The 21,147-nt window shown below is 46.4% G+C and overlaps 1 long non-coding RNA gene across 1 annotated transcript; it reads left to right on the top strand.

Annotated features, from left to right (window-relative positions):
• Window positions 1-713: 713 nt before the first annotated feature.
• Window positions 714-20,681, top strand: LOC132386909 (uncharacterized). Its single transcript, XR_009509705.1, has 3 exons — window positions 714-1,380; window positions 2,778-3,043; window positions 13,644-20,681. It is a non-coding gene; the product is annotated as an uncharacterized LOC132386909 (long non-coding RNA).
• Window positions 20,682-21,147: the final 466 nt, after the last annotated feature.

Here is a 21,147-nt window from a genome sequence, read left to right as displayed (position 1 = left end):
CCCAGTCCTTTCCCCAAGTGGGTTCAAACACAAGCTGCTCTACAACTGAAAACTGCATTTGATTTTTCTTCAGCCTTACACACTTCACATTGAAATAGTATGTGTTTCGACAGTTTCATAATGACAAAATATACACGACTCAGAATGAAGTTTTCCAATGAGATACAAGGCATAATTAAGCATAGTGTGGGCATTTCTAAGTCGAGTCAATATCATTCCTTACCTTGTTTTAAGCCCTTCTTCTATAAACCTATAAATCCACTCCAATAAAACACTTTTTCACCACTCTTTCCAAAATATAACTCAAGCGTTTGATTACCACACATTCCATAAGTTTTCATAAATGAGACATTCACCATATAGGCCCTTAACTAGAAGGATCAAATGGGGATCTGTCAGGATTTAAAATGGGCACTACTATTTCCATTTTCCATGAGGAAAGTAGATGCACAATTCAAACATTTAATATTTAAACAAAAGAGAATTATATACAATTACAATGTCAAATATCACTCCTTCCTGGGGACACCTGACCTGTATTATTAATAGACTTCTTCAATTCATACAAAGAAATCTCTCCATCAGTGATACTATCATTGCTACAGCTGACTTCCAGCACATCAGGGTATTCACTGAAAAGCATACCCTACATTGTTTAACTTCTTCACTTAAATTATCCTGATTCTGAATCTCAGCAAATGACCCAGCCAGTAACACAACCTTCCCTGCTGCAGTAACAATCATTTTGCCCACATTAAGCAACACTGGAATATTATGATCCCCACAAATACCCCCATTTTCTAAATCATATCCCAAACAATTCCAAGTTTGATATCCCTTCCAATATTATCTCCATAGAACCTCCAGTAAATCACCTCCTTCCTCAGCACGGCCTTTGCCCTTTTATTGTTAATAATGTCACTCGGAGACTGATGCACCATCACATAAAAACTCACATTTCTCCCAATTTGCTTCCTGTCCCGTTATAAATCCAAATCCAAACTCATAAAGACAGGAAGGCTGACTGACGTTCACATAAACTAATCACCCTCTGTGTTCCCATTTGAGCGACAGGCACTGCAGCCAATGACAGCAGGGGTCAGTGTGAAGTCTGAGCTACGATAGGCTGGAGGAAATCGGCCCATGATCAGCCCCTCCTTTTCCGCTCCATCGCCATGGCGGAGATCAGCGAGTCGCTTCTGTCGGTGTCGCCGGCCTCGGCGCCCACAAGGACGGGTGTGATTCCCCTTCGCACTCGGTGGGTCTGTTTCGGTGCCGTCTGTGGTGGCTGACGAAACATGCTTTGACAGAGAGCGAGCGAGGAACAATGACTACAACTCCCAGAAGGCCCCACTGATGACGTTGTGGTGTTGTTTCGGGGTAAGGTATGAATGCAAAATGGAGGAAAATGTAATGCATTACGTTTTCTGGACTGTGTCGTGCCTTCAATAAACAATTAAACTAAAAGAGAGATTCCAGCGAGAAATAGATAGAACATAGAACAATACCGCACAGTACAGGCCCTTCGGCCCACAATGTTGTACCGACCCTTAAACTCTGCCTCCCTAAGCTTAAATTCCTCCATATACCTGTCTAATAGACACTTAAACTTCACTAGTGTATCTGCCTCCACCAGTGACTCGGGCAGTGCATTCCACGCACCAACCACTCTCTGAGTATAAAATCATCCTCTAATATCCCCCTCGAACTTCCCTCCCCTTACCTTAAAGCCATGTCCTCTTGTGTTGAGCAGTGGTGCCCTGGGGAAGTGGCGCTGGCTGTCCTCTCTATCTATTCCCCTTAATATCAACTATACCTCTATCATTTCTCCTCTCATCCTCCTCTCCAGAGAGTAAAGCCTTAGCTCCCTTAATCTCTGATCATAATCCATACTCTCTAAACCAGGCAGCATTCTGGTAAATCTCCTCTGTACCCTTTCCAGTGCTTCCACATTCTTCTTATAGTGAGATGACCAGAACTGGACAGAGTACTCCCTGTGGCCCAACCAGAGCTTTATAGAGCTGCATCATTACACCGCGACTCTTAAACTCAATCCCTCGAGTTATGAAAGCTAACACCGCATAAGCTTTCTTAACTACTTTGTCTACCTGTGAGGCAACTTTCAGGGATCTGTGTACATGTAGCCCCAGATCCCTCTGCTCCGCTGCACTGCGAAGTATCCTGCCATTTACTTTGTACTCTGCCTTGGAGTTTGTCCTTCCACTTCTCTGGGTTGAACTCCATCTGCCAATTCTCAGCCCACTCCTGCATCCTATCAATGTCTCTCTGCAATCTTTGACAATCCTCTTCATTATCCACAACACCACCAATCTTTGTGTCTTCTGCAAACTTGCCAACCCATTCTTCTACCCCCACATCCAGGTCGTTAATAAAAATCACAAAAAGTAGGGGTCCCAGAACTGACCCTTGTGGGATACCACTAGTCACAACCCTCCAATCCAAATGTACTCCCTCCACCAGAACTCTCTGCTTTCTGCAGGCAAGCCAATTCTGAATCCACCTGGTCAAACATCCCTGGTTCCCATGCCTTCTGACTTTATGAATAAGCCTACCGCGTGTAACTTAATCAAATGCATTACTAAAATCCATGTAGATCACATCCACTGCACTACCCTCATCTGTATGCCTGGTCACCTCTTCTCCATCAGGCTTTTTAGACACGATCTGTCCTTCAGAAAGCCATGCTGACTGTCACTGATCAGACCATGATTCTTTAAATGCCAATAAATCCTATCTTTCTGAATCTTTTCCAACAGCTTTCCACCACAGATGTAAGGCTCAATGGTCTATAATTATCGGGACTATCCCTACTACCCTTTTTGAACAAGGGGACAACATTCGCCTCCCTCCAATACTCCGGTACAATTTCCGTGGACAATGAGGACATAATGATCTTCGCCAGAGGCTCAGCAATCTATTTCCTTGCCTCGGATGCAGAACTGGGAAGCGCAGATGGAGTTCAACACAGATGAAGGGGTTCATTTCTGCAGGTCAAATTTGAACACAGAATATAATATTAATGGTAAGACTCTTGGCAGTGTGGACGGTCAGAGAGATCTTGGGGTCCATGTCCATACGACACTCAAAGCTGCTGTGGAGGTTGGCAGTGTTGTTAGGAAGGGGTCTGGTGTGATGGGCTTCATCAACCGTGGGATTGAGTTCAAGAGCTGTGAGGTGATGTTGAAGCTATATTTCTCCTAACCTGTACATAAGTAATTGTACCCCAACACGGCAGGGCTGTGGGCTTAGTTGGACCCCACTTGGGAGTCCTGTGTTCAGTTCTGGTGGCCTCACTAAAGGAAGGATGTGGATACTATAGAGAGTGTAGAGTAGATTTAGAGAGCATGCCTTATGAGAATAGATTGAGTGAACTTAGCCTTTCCTCCTTGGAGCGACGGAGGATGAGAGGTGACCTGATAGAGGTGTATAAGATGGTGAGAGGCTTTGACCATGTGGATAGCCAGAGGCATTTTCCAAGGATTGAAGTGCCTAACACGTGGGGACGTAGTTTTAGCTGCTTAGAAGTCGGTACTGAGGGAATGTCAGGGGTAAGTTCCTTACACACAGAGTGGTGGGTGCGTGGAATGCACTGCCGGCAGCGATGGTGGAGGTGGATACAACAGGATATTTTAATAGACTCTTAGATAGCGTCACGGAGGTTAGAAACACAGAGGGATATACGATCAGGAAATCCTAGGCAGTCTCTAGAGTAGGTTACATGGTCGGTACAACATTGTGGGCTGAAGAGCCTGTAATGTGCTGTAGATTTCTGTGTTCTGTGTCAAAGACAGGCAGAGGGATTAGTTTAAATGGACAGGAGGACAGCATGAAAAGGTTGGGCCGAAAGGCCTCTGTTAGTGCCGTAAGTGACGGGTTCTGTCCCAACCATCGACTCTAATCCCCTCAACAGATGCTGCCTGACATGATAACGTTCTTGAAAAGTTGCATTCAGTTCCGCTTAGCATTCCGTATAAAGGATGTTTTGTGCTGGAAGAGTGCAGAGGAGATTCATCATGATTGAGGGGGCTTCTGTTCATAAGTCCATAAGGCATAGGAACAGAATTAGGCCATTCAGCCCATTGAGTCAGCCACCTTTCCATCATGGCTGATCCCAGATCGCACTCATTTCCAGATATCTGACCTCCCGCCATATCCTTTGATTCCCTGACTGATCAGGAAACGATCAACTTCCACCTTGAATATACCCGCAGACTCGGCCTCCAACGCAGTCTGTGGCAGAGCATTCCACAGATCCAATACACTTGGCTAATTAAAAAAATAAGCTGCTTACCTCTGTTTGAAAAGGTGGCCCCTCGACTTTGTGGCTGTTCCCCACCACAGGAAATACCTTCTCCACATCCACCTTATCCAGTCCTTTCAACATTCGGTAGGTTTCAATGAGATGCCCCGCATTTTTCTGAGTTCCAGTGAGCACAGGGTCAGAGCTGCCAAGTGCTCCTCATATTTTAACCCCTTCATTCCCGAAATCATCTTTCTGAACCTCCTCTGGATTCTCCCCAATGACAACACATCCTGTCTGAGATATGGGGCCCAACACTGTTGACAATACTCCAAGTGTGGCCTGACTAGAGTCTTATAAAGCCTCAGCATTATCTCTTTGCTGTTATATTCATGGGGTGAGATTGGACTGTGTTGATCTACAGGGGGATCTTGGAATCCGAGATCATAACTCCCAGATAGTGGTTCCATTGTCAGGCAGTTATGTTGCAGTTGTATAAATCTCTAGTTTATCCACATCTGGAGAATTGCATTTGAAGACAGGAATAATGTGGAGGTTTTGGATGGTGAGTGGAAGAGGCTTAACAGGATGCTGCCTGGATAAAGTGAGACTGGACAATCTCGGGGAATTTTCTCCGGAGTGGCAGAGGCTGAGGGAGGTCTGACAGACGTTTACAGGAATGTGAGAGACACAGACAGAGTGGAGAGCCGGGATTTTTTCTCTAAGGAGGAAATGTCCAATGCGAGTTGGCATGAACTTCAGGAGAAAGGGGGAACACATCCTCATTGGACCTTTTTGCGCTATTGAAGTATTTTGCGATTTAGTGTAATTTTGTCTTTTCTCTGCATAGCTGCTGTTGGAAAAAAAAACAATTAGAAAAGACAATGATGTTAAAAACTTGACTCAGAATGTTTAAAGAAGATTTGTGGTTCAAGTTTTGTTTTTCATTCCCATCAATGTGGGTGTCTGGAGTGAATATCGGATGGTGGTGGTGGCAGATGTGATAGAGGCTATTGGATACCACGTGGATGTGAGGAGAATGGAGGGATGTGTTCCTTGTGTAGGCAGAAGGGATTGGTTTAGTAAGGCATGAACTGACCAGTTCAATTGGTTCAGAACAACACAGTGAGCAAAAGGGCCTGTTCAGGGACAAGTACAGCAAGCAGAGGAGGTAAACTGGATAAAGTGATCCCACTCAGAGAACAGACTGTGACGTCAGTGGATATATGCCAGCATCACAGTTCTCTCACCAAAGATACTTTACTGCTGGATAAAATGAAGTTTGTGATGTTTATAAACAATCGGGTGAATTGTACTGAACAGGCATCTCATCCTACTGAGGAAATTAAAATTATTGTGAAAGCTGCAGAAAGGTATCTTGGTGTAACTGGTGTTTTGTGGGAAGCTGTAAATGATGCTCTGATTTGTGGGGTTTCTGCATCCCAGTCTACTTGTGAGGATATGTAATGGGATTGAAATATTGAAGTGAAATGCAAGAAGCCTGATTTTACATGGCCAACACTTTCAGCAGTTTATTTCTGGTTTGTCAGATTCTTCCGATGTTATATCTGTTCAGGAAACTTGCACATTTTAAGTTTTATTCCTGTGCAGGATTACATTGTCGTTTGGCTTGACAGGTTAGTTGGTAGAGGGGTGGTGTTGTCAGTTTTATAAGGAAAGGGGCAGAGTATAGTGTTGTGAATGGGAATAAAATGCATCATGAACTTGTCGAAAATCTTGATTCAACAGGTATGTGTGTAATTTTCTTTTGAAAAATATTAGCTTTCTGAATCGTATTTGGAGGTTTGGCTATCCACTTTTCTCATGGAAAATGGTTGTAGTAGTTCCCATTCTAAAACCTGGATCTCCCCGTCTGATCCTCCTTGTAGGCCAATATCATTAAAGTCTCATTAATGTAAACTTGTAGAATGTATGGTAATCGAATGTTTGAATTATATTTTCGATAAAAGAGGTAACTTCTTGTTTTATCAATGGGGAATTTGGAACGGTAGAATAAGACCATAAGAAAAAGGAGCAGAAGTCAGTCATTCGGCCCATCGAGTCTGCTCTGCCATTTTATCATGAGCTGATCCATTCTCCCATTTAGTCCCACTCCCCCACCTTCTCACCATGACCTTTGATACCCTGGCTACTCAGATACCTAGCAATCTCTGCCTTAAATAACATTGGAATCAGTTTGGGTTTGGAAGATCATAATAGGAAAGTACAGTTAAATAAAGATGTTGTAATAGCAATATTTTTGATATTGAAAAGGCAAATGATATTTATTGAAGGATGGACTTTTGATTAATTTTTGGAAATGCAAATGAGAGGGCTATTGTACAATTTTTTTCTGATTGTTTCTATTTGTACGTCTTGTAAAGGTCTGGATGGGCAAGTATGACATTGAATTCATTTTTATATTTGGAAGATGGTATTAGTAAAGCCAGTTAAATATAGATGTTGTAACAGCAGTATTTTTACTAATCAAAAGGCAGATGGTATTTATGTAAGGAAAGAATTTTTATGAAATTGTGGAAATGGGGATGGAGGGGCTATTATCTAACTTTGAGTTGTTTTAATTGAACGTTTTGTGTCAGGTATGGGTGGGAAAGTTATATTCAGGTTGTTATGAGATAGAGACTGGGATCCCACAGGCAGTATTTATTATTTTATATTGTTATGAATCCCGTAACTGGAGAACTTACCAGCAGAGATAGAGAGGTCCGTTGAAGTCTGATGTCACTATTTTCAAACGTTTTACTCGTAAAGGGACACAAAAGTAGGGTTAATACATACATTTAGATAGTGCACATTGTCAACATTCAATCTAAAGCGCGGGTATAGTAATCATCATCATTAAGAAGTGAGCTCTGCTGGTGTCTAGGGGTTAATAGATTGTCCGTTGGAAATATAAAATTCAGTCTGAAAGTCTGCAGGCCGCAGCCCTTTGAAAATCGCTGGGTTTTGCGTGGGGCGACCGAGAGAGAGAGATTGGGTGGGGGAGAAGAGAAAGAACTTGCCGAGTCTTGATGAATCTTCGGTGAAATCGGGGAAGCGTTGGTTCCCTCTCCCCGATGTTAGTTAAAAGCGGTTTCCTGTGATTCCAGCCACAAATTCCAATCCCGGAATCTAACGCAAGTGGCTTCCTTCAGAATGGCATCCCGCTACTGCGGGATCGCTCTCTCGTGTCTTCTGGGTGCGTCTAAGGGGCTGTCCCCCTGAGACTCTCCTTTATACTTCCTCACGGGGTCGCAGGTGTCAATCAGGTTGGGATGATGCAATCTCTCTCTCAACCAGCCCACCTTGCCCGAGGGCTTTTCACGTGGTCTCCATGAGACAATAGTTGCTGGCATCTTATTCTGTATCCCTGGTGGGACGTGCAATTTTTCACGTTCCTCTCTCTCTCACTTCCTGGGTCTACTGACCCCCCCGCCCCCAACGGGTGCTCTTGCGATTCTCACAAAGGAGGGGGCTGGGATCCCCTCTTAAAAAGACGTTTTACCAGCGGTTAAAACGGAGTGGTCCACCGTCTTACAGGAGTTTTGAATCTAACACAATACTCAAGTTTTTCTTTTCACAAAATACTACCGTTATACATTCAAGTCAGTATCTAAATAGTTAACGATTACAGTGTCCCTTTCTTTCGTATCTTAACATTGCGAACCGTACATCAGACTTCAATTCAATAACCACCTATTTAATTTTTTTTTTCTAAGCATAAAACTAAGGAGGTGTGACCTTAGCTTAGGTGCGTTTACAAAAGTTTACGCGAATACTAATCGTTTCAGTCGTTTAACTTAACCGGCAGCTCTCCAAAGGGCTGTCTTTATTATTCACAGGCTTTGGCGCAAACCCGTTCAATCTGCCTGGCTGTCTAACAATGACATCCCCATTAACCGTTGCCTCTTTTCTGGCGAGCCCCCCCGTGGGGAACTTGAGTAGTTTTGCGTGGTGAACTCCCGCCCGCCCCGCTCATCGGGGTTATTTTAGCAACACCATGCCCCAGACTTAGACCATTTCCACCCAACTCTTTGATTTTACCCAGGTGGCTGGCCCTTTTATCAGTTCCCTTCAGGCTATTGGTGTTTGATTCGAACTCGAAGGCAGCCTTTTCACACCCCTTCCTGGCGTAACAATAGAGTGGGGGACCCCGCTATTCCCCGGCTCACTCTGTGAGCGATCTGCCAGGTTTAAGATTTCGTCCTTCGATTTGGAAACTACAGACTTTTCGTTTCCTTCGCCAACAATCCTCACCCCCCCATTCTTAAATTCTGCATTAACTTTGAACACTCCTTCAAGTACAGGCGCCGGGGAACTCACACTTTCCCCGGTTACCAAGGTTAACCCTTTTCCCACTGAACCGAGTCCATCTGACCCACAAGGACGGCCACTGTCCTGTTCCACTGAATCAGAAACCTCAGACTTCTTCTGAGCTCCGTTACCAGGTTCAGCACCTCATGCATCCCCATCTCGGACACACTCAAACGGGACATTGGCCTCTTCCAGGCTTTCAACACCCGTACCTTTTCCACATTCTAACTTCCCCCGATCCTCCCAGTTACTCTCTGGGCAGCTCCCACCCGGGGAAGGCGCAACCCTGCGAGTTGAAACAATCTCCTTTTCAGCAGACCCCTTCGAGGCAAGGGTATCCTTTCCATCTAGGACTGCCCTCCTCTCGTTATCGGGAACACCTTTAGAACTCTCAAGTTCTTCAAACAACTCTGCCAAACCAGATAGATCATCCATGTCCAACTCTGGATCTTTTAACAGCTTTATCTGTTTCTCATCTTTATTTCCTACCTTTAGGACCTTTCTCTTCGCTAAAGACAGATCTATCTCCTCTCCCTTACCCCCTTTCACTTTACTACTCTTCGTCTTACCACCCTCGAAACCCTCGTGGCACAGGGTCGGCAAAGACGTCTCGGCCAAATCAAAACTGGCCAGATTTAAACTGCTCTCGTTCACAGCTCTCTCTCTCGACAGGCTGTGAGTGACCGCGCCGGCGAGATGGTCCTTGGGCGCTAGGGACGGGGCCACCACACTCTCCGGTCGGCCGGTCAGCAGGTCGGCAGCATGGCTGACCAAACCTTACCACCTGCTAAGTCATTTCTCAGCAGGATGTCCACGTCATCTCTCGGGAATTCTGAGGGCACCCCTATTTCAACTGGTCCATACACCAGCTCACAATCCAACAACACCTTATATAAGGGCACCATTTCTATCCGTTTATTTATTCCTTCCACCTTTACCATGCCCGTTTCCCGACCAAATTCTAGTACCTTACGGCTAACCAGGGATAATTCAGAGCCCGTATCCCTCCAGATTCGTACGGAAACTGGTGTGTCTCCCTACGTCACAGACACGGTTCCGTGTGACAGACAACTCCCAGAGCCCTCTCGTACTTTATCGACCCTCAGCTCTCTGGTCGATTTGCTGATTACCACGGCACACCCGATAGGGACTGTGGTTTTCCCTCTTCCTATCTCCTACCACGGAGCAAAGCATCGAGATGCAATGTGCCCCTCCTTTCCACAATTAAAACAGGTCAAACCCGGAGCCCTCTGGTCGTCTTGCCTTTCCCCCTCAACCTTACTGCTAGCTCCCGGTGGAACCTCTGCCTCACTCGTCGGACTTTCTCGATCGTTCCCACGGTCTCTCTGGGGACCTTTCTTCGAGGGAGTCTTTGTCTTGTGGGTTAGGGCATATTCGTCCGCCAACCTGGCAAATTCTGAAATGGACTTATCCGGCTTCTCATTCAAATACACCCGGATCTCCTCCGGAACACAACTTTTGAATTCCTCAATCAAAAATAACTTCCTGAGACGCCCATAATCCTCGCCCACTCTTTCCGCGGTGCACCAACGGTCCAAGAGCACCCCCTTCTCATGGGCTAGCTCGGTATACATTTGATTCCACCCTTTCCTTAAATTTCTAAACCTTTGTCTATAGGCCTCAGGTACCAATTCCTAAGTCCGGAGAATTACCTTTTTTACCTCATCATAATTCTCCGCTACTCCCTCCTCTAGGGACAAGGCCGCATCTGCTCGTTGGGCCTTCCCCTTTAACACACTTTGTAACAACGCCACCCACTGCTCTTTTGGCCACTTCTGATTTACTGCCACCTATTCAAAAAGCAAGAAATAGCTATCGACATCTGTCTCCTCGAACGGGGGCAGCAATCTCAACTCCCTACTAACATTAAACCGCTCTGCTTGGTCTAACCCTTGATCTCTTCTTTCGTTCTTCATCTTCTCAATTTCCCGGTCATGTTGCCTCTGTTTCTCTTTCTCTTCTGCTTCTAGCTTCTTTAGGTTAATTTCATGCTGCCTTTGCCTTTCCCTCTCTCTCTCTCTTGCCTTTCCCTCTCTCTCTCTCTCTCTCTCTCAGCCGCTTCCAGCTCTTTTAACTTAATTTCATGTTCCAACTTCAATTTCTCCACCTCTAACTGAACCGTCCCACTTGATGGTATCTCTTCAGGGATATCTCCCAATACCTCAGCTTCAAACACCTTCTTCCCAATGTAATACTGGGTTATGGCCCTTCGTACCTCCCGCTTTTTCATGGACGACCTCACTTCTGTGAGGTTCAACCCCTTCGCCAAATTTAACAAGTCTGATTTGGTGGCCGCCTCTAGCACCCCCACCGTCGGGTTTTCCATAAATTCCCCCACGTCCATCTATGCTGGTTTCCCGTCTGGCTACCCGCGTAACCAGATTCAAGTTTTTGATTTACAAGCCCGATTCACTGGCCTCCCAATTTGGTGTCAAATCCCGAGGCGAGAACCCCAACTGTTATGAATCCCGTAACTGGAGAACTTACCAGCAGAGATAGAGAGGTCCGTTGAAGTCTGATGTCACTATTTTCAAACGTTTTACTCGTAAAGGGACAAAAAGTAGGGTTAATACATACATTTAGATAGTGCACATTGTCAACATTCAATCTAAAGCGTGGGTATAGTAATCATCATCATTAAGAAGTGAGCTCTGCTGGTGTCTAGGGGTTAATAGATTGTCCGTTGGAAATATAAAAGTCACTCTGAAAGTCTGCAGGCCGCAGCCCTTTGAAAATCGCTGGGTTTTGCGTGGGGCGACCGAGAGAGAGAGATTGGGCGGGGGAGAAGAGAAAGAACTTGCCGAGTCTTGATGAATCTTCGGTGAAATCGGGGAAGCGTTGGTTCCCTCTCCCCGATGTTAGTTAAAAGCGGTTTCCTGTGATTCCAGCCACAAATTCCAATCCCGGAATCTAACGCAAGTGGCTTCCTTCAGAATGGCATCCCGCTACTGCGGGATCGCTCTCTCGTGTCTTCTGGGTGCGTCTAAGGGGCTGTCCCCCTGAGACTCTCCTTTATACTTCCTCACGGGGTCGCAGGTGTCAATCAGGTTGGGATGATGCAATCTCTCTCTCAACCAGCCCACCTTGCCCGAGGGCTTTTCACGTGGTCTCCATGAGACAATAGTTGCTGGCATCTTATTCTGTATCCCTGGTGGGACGTGCAATTTTTCACGTTCCTCTCTCTCTCACTTCCTGGGTCTACTGACCCCCCCCCCCTCAACGGGTGCTCTTGCGATTCTCACAAAGGAGGGGGCTGGGATCATAACAATATTATAATTAATAATATTTTTCTCTGAGATAGGTTTTTCATTGTGTAAATCACTATGTGCAGATGATGAAGGTTTATGGATTAGAGGTAGAAATTTCACTTTTACTGTATATCGGATGCTTTAGCAATTAGTAAGGTCGAACAGTCGGCGACTAGATGGGATTTAAGCTTTCAGTAGCAAAAACACAAGTTATGTGCTTTCCAAACAGGATTAATGGAAATGATATGGTCAAACTCCTTAAAAGGTGTCAGTGGTAAGATTTCCAGGCATGTGGACGGATAATAAGCTGACATTGAAGCACCTGATCAGAAAATAATTGATAAATGTAAAGAAACATTAAATACTCTTCGTTATCCCTGTGAGTATTCTTGGGTGTGACATGAAAATATTTGATGACCAATCTCGTTTGTTTAATTGGATCTGTTCTTGATTATGTTTGTGGTCTATAGATCACCTTCCTCTTCAACTTTATGATGTTTGGGTGTGATTCATTTTGTGCTTTAAGATTGTGTTGTGGTTAAGTCAGGTCGTCCCCTGTTTCGGCTTTACTGGTTGAACTGGGACAATTGCCCTTCCAGGGACAGAGGTGGAAGTTGACGTTAACAAATTGGATTGAACATCCTGTGCTAAAGGGTGGTGGGGAACATCACAAGAAGAATGCTTTTAGTTCTGGGTGGCTGGGTTCTTATCACACTGTCATTCCAGGCACTCACAACCCTCTGTGTAAAAAAAAAACTTACCCCTAATGTCTCCCCTAAACTTCCATCCCTTAATTTTGTACCTATGCCCTCTGGTGTTTGCTATTGGTGCCCTGGGGAACAGGTACTGACTATCCACCCTATCTATGCCTCTCATAATCTTCTAGACCTCTATCAAGTCCCCTCTCATTCTTCTACGCTACAAAGAGAAAAGTCCCAGCTCTGCTAACCTTGCTTCGTATCATTGTCATGTACATTTTGTCATTATGAAACTTTTAAACACATACTATTTCAGTGTGAAGCAGATACAGGTGAAAAAAATCAAATGCAGTCTCCAGTACAATCTTTGAGGGGTTGATAGTTTTCAGATTAAAACTTTATTGAGTTATAGTACTGACTTTAAATTAATTCACAGTATTGAACAGGCAAAGGCATATAATAATGGAAACGTTCCAATTGTATCGGGACGTTACTCTGGGGATGACGGCTTAACAGAGGTGGCTGACAGATGTGGGAACAGCAGGAGAGACATGTCCCACCGAAGAAGTTCTCCAATGGCGGGGGTAGGAATCCGTCGCTGACAAGGGAAGTTAAGGACTGTGTTAAGCCTAAGGAAATGACATATAAGGTAGCAAAGGTGAGTGGGATGTTGGATTATTGGGATGCTCTTAAAATCCAACAAAAGGCAATGAAAAAAGCCATAAGAATGGTCAAGACGAAATATGAGGGCAAACTAGCCAACAATATAAATCAGGATACTAAAAGTTTAGTTTTCAGTTACATGAAGCGTGAAAGGGAGATGAGAGTTGATACTAGACCACTGGAAAATGATGCTGGTGAAGTAGTAATGGGGGACAAAGAAATGGCAGATGAACAATGAACAATCTTCACTGTCTTTTCCAGTCAGCTCCACCCCGACTTGTCCCATTTAACCTGTTTCAGTTCGTGTGGACTGTAGCACCCGGGGGAGCTCAGGACCCTATTCTATTCTGTTGTTGGACACGGTGAACGAGTTAAAATTAATGGATCGATAATTCTCATCTCATGATTATTTCACTCTCCGCTCATTTACACTTACAGTGATCTTACTCCTGACGCCAGTCCCAGGACCCAACCCATTTACAGACCCGGAGCATAACGGGAGCAGATCCTCAGCCACTGGTTTTCATCCCCAGTCGCAAAGTAAGGATAAAGTTTCCGTGTGAATTTATTCCCAGTGAAGGTGTGGAGATGGGACTTGGTTTCCGCGTTGTAAAATGAAACTGTCCCGGACTCGTAACTGAGATAAACTCCCACCCTCCCGGGGATGGGACCGGCAGCGAGACGGGTCTCGGGGGAGGTACAAACCTTCATCATGTTATTATTCCGAAGTAACACGTCATAATACCGCCCAATGACCCTGAATCCTGTCTCCGGACTCAGTCCGACTCCTCTCTTCCCCTCCAACGACCCTGCGGTGACTCCTAAATAACAGTCCCGATTCCCCGTCACCTCCACCTCCCAGTCATGTCTCCCAGCACACAACCCTGATTTGTGAATCTCTTCCCGGTGTCAGGGAGCTCTCTCCGGGTCCGGGTACATCTCACACTCTTCCGATCCTCAGACACCTCGAGATCCGGATTCGCCATTTCCACATCCAGGGTGACAGAGACTGGGGGGAGAAGCAGAGAATTAGAGAGTCCCCGGGGATCGGGGGGAGACTCGGGCAGCGCGTTTCCGGGGATCGGGGAGAGACTCAGGCAGCGCGTCCCCGGGGATCGGGGAGAGACTCAGGCAGCACTGCCCCAGAGATTGGGGGAATACTCGGGCAAAGTGTCCCCAGGACCAGTGGAAAGCCCGTGGGCCTTCGGCGCAGTCGGGTTGCCGATCGGCAACCTTTCCCAGGGAAGCATGTGGGCAACTAATATCTCTCCAATATCTTTCTGCTGGATGGAGAGCAGAGATTTCCTGATCAAACAGACACAAAATCCTGGAGGAACCGAGCGCGTCAGGCAGCATGTGTGGAGAGAGATGGACAGTCCACGTTTCAGGTCGACATCTTCCCTCAAGAGCAGAAATGAATAGGGGAGAGAGACAGCAGAAATGAGTGTGGGAAAGGGGTGGATTAAGATGGGAAGGGGGTGAGTGAATGGATTTAAACAGGTCGCAGAGGCTCTTCGGCCCAACTTGTTTGTGCCGACCAGCTTGCTTTAATGAGCTGGTCCCATTTGCCCATTATTCCTTTCCACCTTTGTTATCCACGTCCCTGGCAAGATGTATTTTAAAACATTGTCACTGTACCCAATTCTACAGCTGATCAAGAGCCCGGTGTACTATACCATGAATTTTAGTGTCACCCACAAACCTACTAACTGTGTCAGCAACGTTCTGATACAAATCATTAACATGAATGACAAACAACCCGTCCCCAGCACCGACCTCTGCAGGTCACAGGCCTCCAGTCCTCTGTGTTTAAGACACTTGGACAGACACTTCAACAGGCAAGGCATGAGAGAGACTGACCTAATGTTGGCCAATGGGATGAATGTAGATGGGTAAATAGGTCAGCACGGAGGTGATGGGTCAAAGGGAACATTTCTATGCTGTACGCAACGCCATGCTGATAATTCCAAATGGACAGTGACCCCTGACCTTTAACTCCTCAGACAGGGGAAACATCCTCCCTGTATCCTGCCTGTTGATCCCTGAGAGAATTTTGTATTTCCCTGAGATCTGCTCCCATTCTTCTAAACAGGGAACAGAGAACACAGAACAGTACAGCACAAGAACAGGCCCTTCATTCAATGTTCACATTCATTGAGTGTGAAGTGGGAAGTTGAAGGTTCAAGATAGTAAAGAAGGTGATAATGGGAACCAGTAGGGGAGAGATGAACGGGGGATTGAACCAGAACCAGGTGGGCGAGGGGTGGAAAGCCTGTGAGTGAACTGTGTGTGTAGACGTAACAAGAAGTTCGAGGGGAACAAAGATGGGGGATAAGTTTTCCTTTGTCCCCTTTCCCACAACCCAATCACCCACAACCCCTCATTAGGACACGGGATGGAAATGCACAGATCCTTAAGCAATACAGGTCCAGATGAAGGGTTTCAGCCCAAGCCGTCGACTGTCTACTCTTTTCCATAGATGCTTCCTGTCCTGCTGAGTTCCTCCAGCATTTTGTGCGTGTTAATCTACATTAAATATACTCAATTATTTGTCCTCTATTCTCTGGCGAAAGGAATTCCTCCTCGACTCTGTTCTAAATGAGCATCCTCCAGTCGGAGGCTGTGCCATCTGGTCCTCGACCCACCCACATCCCCCAGACATCAACTCTCTCCAGACAGGAGACCAGGCAAGACCTTCATCAGGACCTGTGTAGCTTGGATTACCAGCATCCGCAGATTTTCATCCTCCAGTCTGAGACTGTGCCATCTGGTCCTCGACCCACCCACATCCCCCAGACATCAACTCTCTCCAGACAGGAGACCAGGCAAGACCTTCACCAGGACCTGTGTAGCTCGGATTACCAGCATCCGCAGATTTTCTCATGTGTGCAGGGTGCCGAAGCAGTTTAGAGGGCTTCACTGCCGCATTAGACAGCCTCCAGGCCCGAACTCCATCCTCGGCCGGCCCGCTGCCAGATGCCTTGGCCAGGTGTGGCTGGTCATGGGTGGGGTGTGAGGACAAGGTCAGGGCCGGAGGTCCCCGTGCCGGGGCCGCGGCGGTCGCAGTCTGGACAGAGCGACCGACCGAGAGGCCCGCGCCTGCGCCCTTTGTAGGATCTATCGACAGACAAAAGTTTGTTTCAGCAGATCATAGCGCGGTAGCTGCTCTGATACTTGCGAAACCTTCAGCCCGAATTAGGTTGTCTGTGAATATTTTAGCACCGGATTCCCCAAGAAAATTCGGTGTGCTAAACAATTACAGCGGCGGCACCCATCTGTCCGAGATCGGGGCCAGTAGCATTGGGTATTCCCGCCAGCCACCTTTCGGGCTAGTAGCATCGGCACTTCCCGCCGGCCGCGCGTTTAGGCGACTGATGACCTTGCGTAGGTTCAATTCCAACAGTAGCTGTGACAGGGAACGAGGAAAGGTGCAACTGACTCGCATTGTTTCCTCGCGGCCCGGTGGTTGGGGACCACTGAAGTACACCGTCTGGGCACAGTGGATTCTGAGTGGGCTGGGTGTAGGGAGAGATGTGTTTGGTGGTAGAATCTGGCTGGAGATGGTGAAAGATGTCAGGATAAGTTGGATATAGAGGCTCGTGTTGCGGTTGTTCGGACTTTGGAGATTCACTTGACGGTGGGGTCAGTATCGAATTCAGGCTGATTTTACCGTGCACATTTTAACAGCTTCTTTAATCGGCATGAAGTGGTGCTCTCTGTGTTCCTGCGCGTCTCTACAGATCAGACAGATCAATGTCTTGTCCGTTTCACAAAACAGCTTCAGTTCTTCCTCATGTTCCTCACAGTGACGTTTACTTTCCTTCCCTTTCGGATTCAGGTTTAGATTTCGAGCTTTTTCAGCCAGATTTGCTAAGGCCCGATTCACCCTGAGGGTGCGGTCAGCAAACACCTCTCTACAGTCCGGGCAGGAGTTTCTCTCCTCCCTTTCCCAATACTTGTGATACAAGAGCGACAGAAGTTGTGTCCACACTCCAGTATAACCGGATCGGTGAAGAAATCCAGGCAGATGGGACAAATTACCTCCTCGGTCCAACTCTCGGTCTCTCCTTTCGAAGCCATGTTAACTCCCGGCACTTCCTGATTCAGAATGCTTTCACTTTCGGGGAGCTGCTGATCCCCTGCACGCTGCAGTGTCGGACACTGACCGTGGTTTTGCTGGATGTGTTCATTGGGGAAAAGTTTGGCTATTTCCATATCAGGGTGGGATCAGAAAAATGTTAAATAGGTGGGAACTGCAAAGAAAACGTGGCCCTGGACTGCCTAAGCCCGGCTGTGAAAGCAGGCGGGTTGGGCTTGTGAGAAAAAAAAAGTGCAACAGAAACGTCGACTGAATCTCCAAAGGACTCATCCCTGGAATCAGAAGGACCATCCCTGAAATCAGAAGGACCGTCCCTCGGACCAGACGGACCGTCCCTGGGATCAGAAGGACCGTCCCTCGGACCAGACGGACCATCCCTGGGATCAGAAGGACCATCCCCTGGGATCAGAACGACCATCCCCGAGATCAGACAGACCATCCCCAGGATCAGACGGACCATCCCCGGGATCAGACGGACCATCCCCTGGGATCAGAACGACCATCCCCGGGATCAGACGGACCATCCCTGGGATCAGAAGGACCATCCCTGGGATCAGACGGACCATCCCCTGGAAGACGATTGAGGTCGTGTGGTGAAAAAAGAAGCCACAGGGCCGATCAACCCAGGCCCTGGATTGGGGTCTCTGGCGAGCTGCTGTTGGCGACCCGTAGGCGTGGTGGGCTGAAGAAGAAGCAGAACAGAAATGAAGCCAGAGAGAAGAGCCTGGTTCAGTCTGAGGCAGGACTGAAAGGGAGAAGTTCTGAAAAGAGAGGCCCAAGACACTGCACATGCTGGAATCTGCAGTAAGAAACATGATCCTGAAAGAATTGTGGTGAGAAATGTACAGTCGCCCTTCCTGGTCGAGATCTTTCATCTGGAATGTCGATTGTCCACTTCCCCCCACAGATCGCTGCAATTGCTGCCTGACCCGCTGAGTTCCTCCAGCGGTTTGTTTGTTTTTTAAATTTTCTCGGGAAATAAATAACGAGAACATGAAATAACTGCAGCGGCTGCTGGTGGATCTGAGGTGCTCTCACCGCAAAGGCAAACTTGTGCTTTAGAAAATAAGAAACAGGAGGATGCATCGCCATTCGGATCATGCCTGACCTTTCACCTCAGCGCCACTTTCATGCAAAGTTCCCAACATCGCTGAGACACCAAATTTGCCTTTTCAATTCAGAAACCTTGTGGGGAAAATTCAAAAATATTTGCCGCACTCTGGGTGAGAAACTTTCTCCTCATCTCTGTCCTGCTGAGCTGACCTCTGATTTTGAGTCTGGATCCCTGGTTCCAAACCACAGCCGGGAAACATCATACCTACCGCTACCCTGTCCATATAATCTCTCTAAGGACACCTCCTCATCCTTCCCTCCCCCCAAATCAATCTGGGAAACCTTCTCTTCATTCCCTTCATTCCACAGACTGACTCCGGGAGGGAGACCAGACCTGTGCACAGTGTTCCATGTACGCTCTCACCAGGACCCCATATACCTTCAGTGGAGATCTTTATTCTTCTATTCAAACCTTCCTTCCCATTCAATGCTCTTCATTTAGTATCGAACTCAAACAGTGAACAGACACAACACAGCCTCAGCCATGAATTTAAAGGGCAGGTGTTGCAACAGTTTGAGCTTCATACCGGGGGCCACGGAGCAAGCAGGGTGTCACAAAGGAAGGAATGTGGGAGTGTTGTATGTCTGAGCCCAGCTGTGTGTGTTTGTGTATCAGAATCAGGCTTAATATCACGAACATATGTGTGAAATTTGTTGTTTTGTGACAGCAGTACATTGCAATACATAGTAATAAAAAGTATAAATTACAACAAGTATGTACAACATTATATTTAAAAAGTAGTGCAAAAGAGAGGAAAAATACTGAGCAACTGTTCATGGGCTCATTGTCCATTCAGAAATCTTATAGCAGAGGGAGAAAAAGCTGTACCTGAAACAGTGAGTGGCTCTTTAGGATCCTGTATCTCCTCCTTGATGGTAGCAATTAGAGGAAGGCATGTCCTGGGTGATGAGGGTCCTTAATGATAGATGCCACCTTTTTGTGGCATCATCTTTTGAATGTGTCCTGGATGCTGTGGAGTTCAGTGCCCATGAAGGAGCTGGCTGAGTTTACAACTTTCTGCAGCATTTTCCGATCCTGTGCAGTGGCCTCTCCATACCGATATATCACCATGTGCTGCATTTACTGAAATTGTGCAGCGTATTAATTTAAAATAAAGGACCCAGTGATTTCCCGGCGTTGATGATGTTTAAACTCTTCTCAGGCTTCCAACCGGGTACAGTTGTCTATTTTAATCAACAGTCCAATACCAATCTCTGCATCTTCGTCAGGGACGACGCCTGGGCATGTCTGATCGGGGCGGCTGACGGAAATATATATACTACTGGAATAGACATGCCAAGGCATCATCCCCAGTGAAGATGGCAGAGTTTGTAATGGAAACATCGGTTAAAGTTGACACCTTTACCCGGCTGGAAGCAGGAGAATTTATTATCCTGTTAAAAAATTCATCATCATCAAAGTTCCTTTATCTTATTATAGAAGTGATCGGTTTTTCAGAAGAGCTGTTTTTTTTTGCCTTGTGCTTCTTGCCATCGTTCTCAGCTCTTTGTTTAGTTTGCTGAGGATTTGTATGTTTGTTTGTACTCTAAGATAACCATGAATTTTGAAATTAAGCTCACTAGTTATTCTTCACTCCTGGAAAAACTCTAAGCCTCAGAAATTAAACAGAGTTTCCACAGGAGAAGAAATCAGTCATGATGGGATGGCAGACAGACGGGAAGGGCCGAATGTTCTAACTTTGCTCCTTTATCTCATCGCCCTTCGGTCTATGAACTCGTGCAGCTGCATTTGAGGCTCCATGACGATGGGAGACCATAAGATACAGGAGCAGGATTTAGCCATTCGGCTTGTGACGGGCAGTGCTCAATAAACACACTCCTGACACACACAAACATTGTCTTTTCATTCTGTTGTCATTCAGCTGACTGTACGCACTTTAATGTCTTCAACGTTATTTTTAATAAAATGTTTTAAACTGGGTTGATATGCTCAGGTTGGCTTTGTGGTGCCTTTCCGAACATACACGGTATCAATGTCTCTGGTGATGGGTATATGTAAATGTGTATATGTTGTTTGTATACCGGAGACAGATAGATAATTATGTTTATTTTGTAACTACATTGTGGGGTGCATCATGGTCTAATTTGGGTGCAGTCTTCAATAAACTTTGTGGCCAATTAAAGATGATGTGTTCTGGTTCCCAATAAATGGGGCTGGTCGCTCTTGCAAAAATGTGAGAGACTATTTCAGACATTTTTTCATTGAAGGGGAAGGTGAGGTGGGAGCATTCACTCAGGGGGTGAGAGTGTGGAACGGGCTGCCAGCGCAAGTGGTGGATGCGGCTTCAGTTTCCACATTTAAGAGTGATCTGCACAGGTAATGAGGGCTGGAATTTGGGGAGAGATGCATCCGGTCGATGGGTCGAGGCTGCACGGTAGTTTGGTGTCTGAATGGCCTGTTTTTGGTTCTATAATTCTATGTTCACGGTCAGAAGCGACTCTTTAACGGTGTGTCCCACATTTCTCTCCCCTCACGCTGCTTTGCCCAGGGTAAAGCAGACAAGAATCCGTGACAACAATTGGATGTGATTCGGCTATTTTTAATTGCTTGTTTAAAATTTGCTTTTTTGTCATTTAAATATGGCTCGTGGTTCCTACATCAGGATGGGGGGTGTCTGCTGATGATCAGTCCTCCACCCTGAGTGTGGCCAGTCTCACAGGTAACAACAATCCAGCTCATCATTCCGGAAGCTTCTGTCCACTGCGTCA

Source organism: Hypanus sabinus, unplaced genomic scaffold, assembly GCF_030144855.1.
Source record: "Hypanus sabinus isolate sHypSab1 unplaced genomic scaffold, sHypSab1.hap1 scaffold_1380, whole genome shotgun sequence".
In the NCBI taxonomy this organism is placed as follows: domain Eukaryota; kingdom Metazoa; phylum Chordata; class Chondrichthyes; order Myliobatiformes; family Dasyatidae; genus Hypanus; species Hypanus sabinus.
The sequence above is the reverse complement of the archived record's forward strand: the minus strand, read 5'-3'. Positions and strand labels throughout refer to the sequence as shown.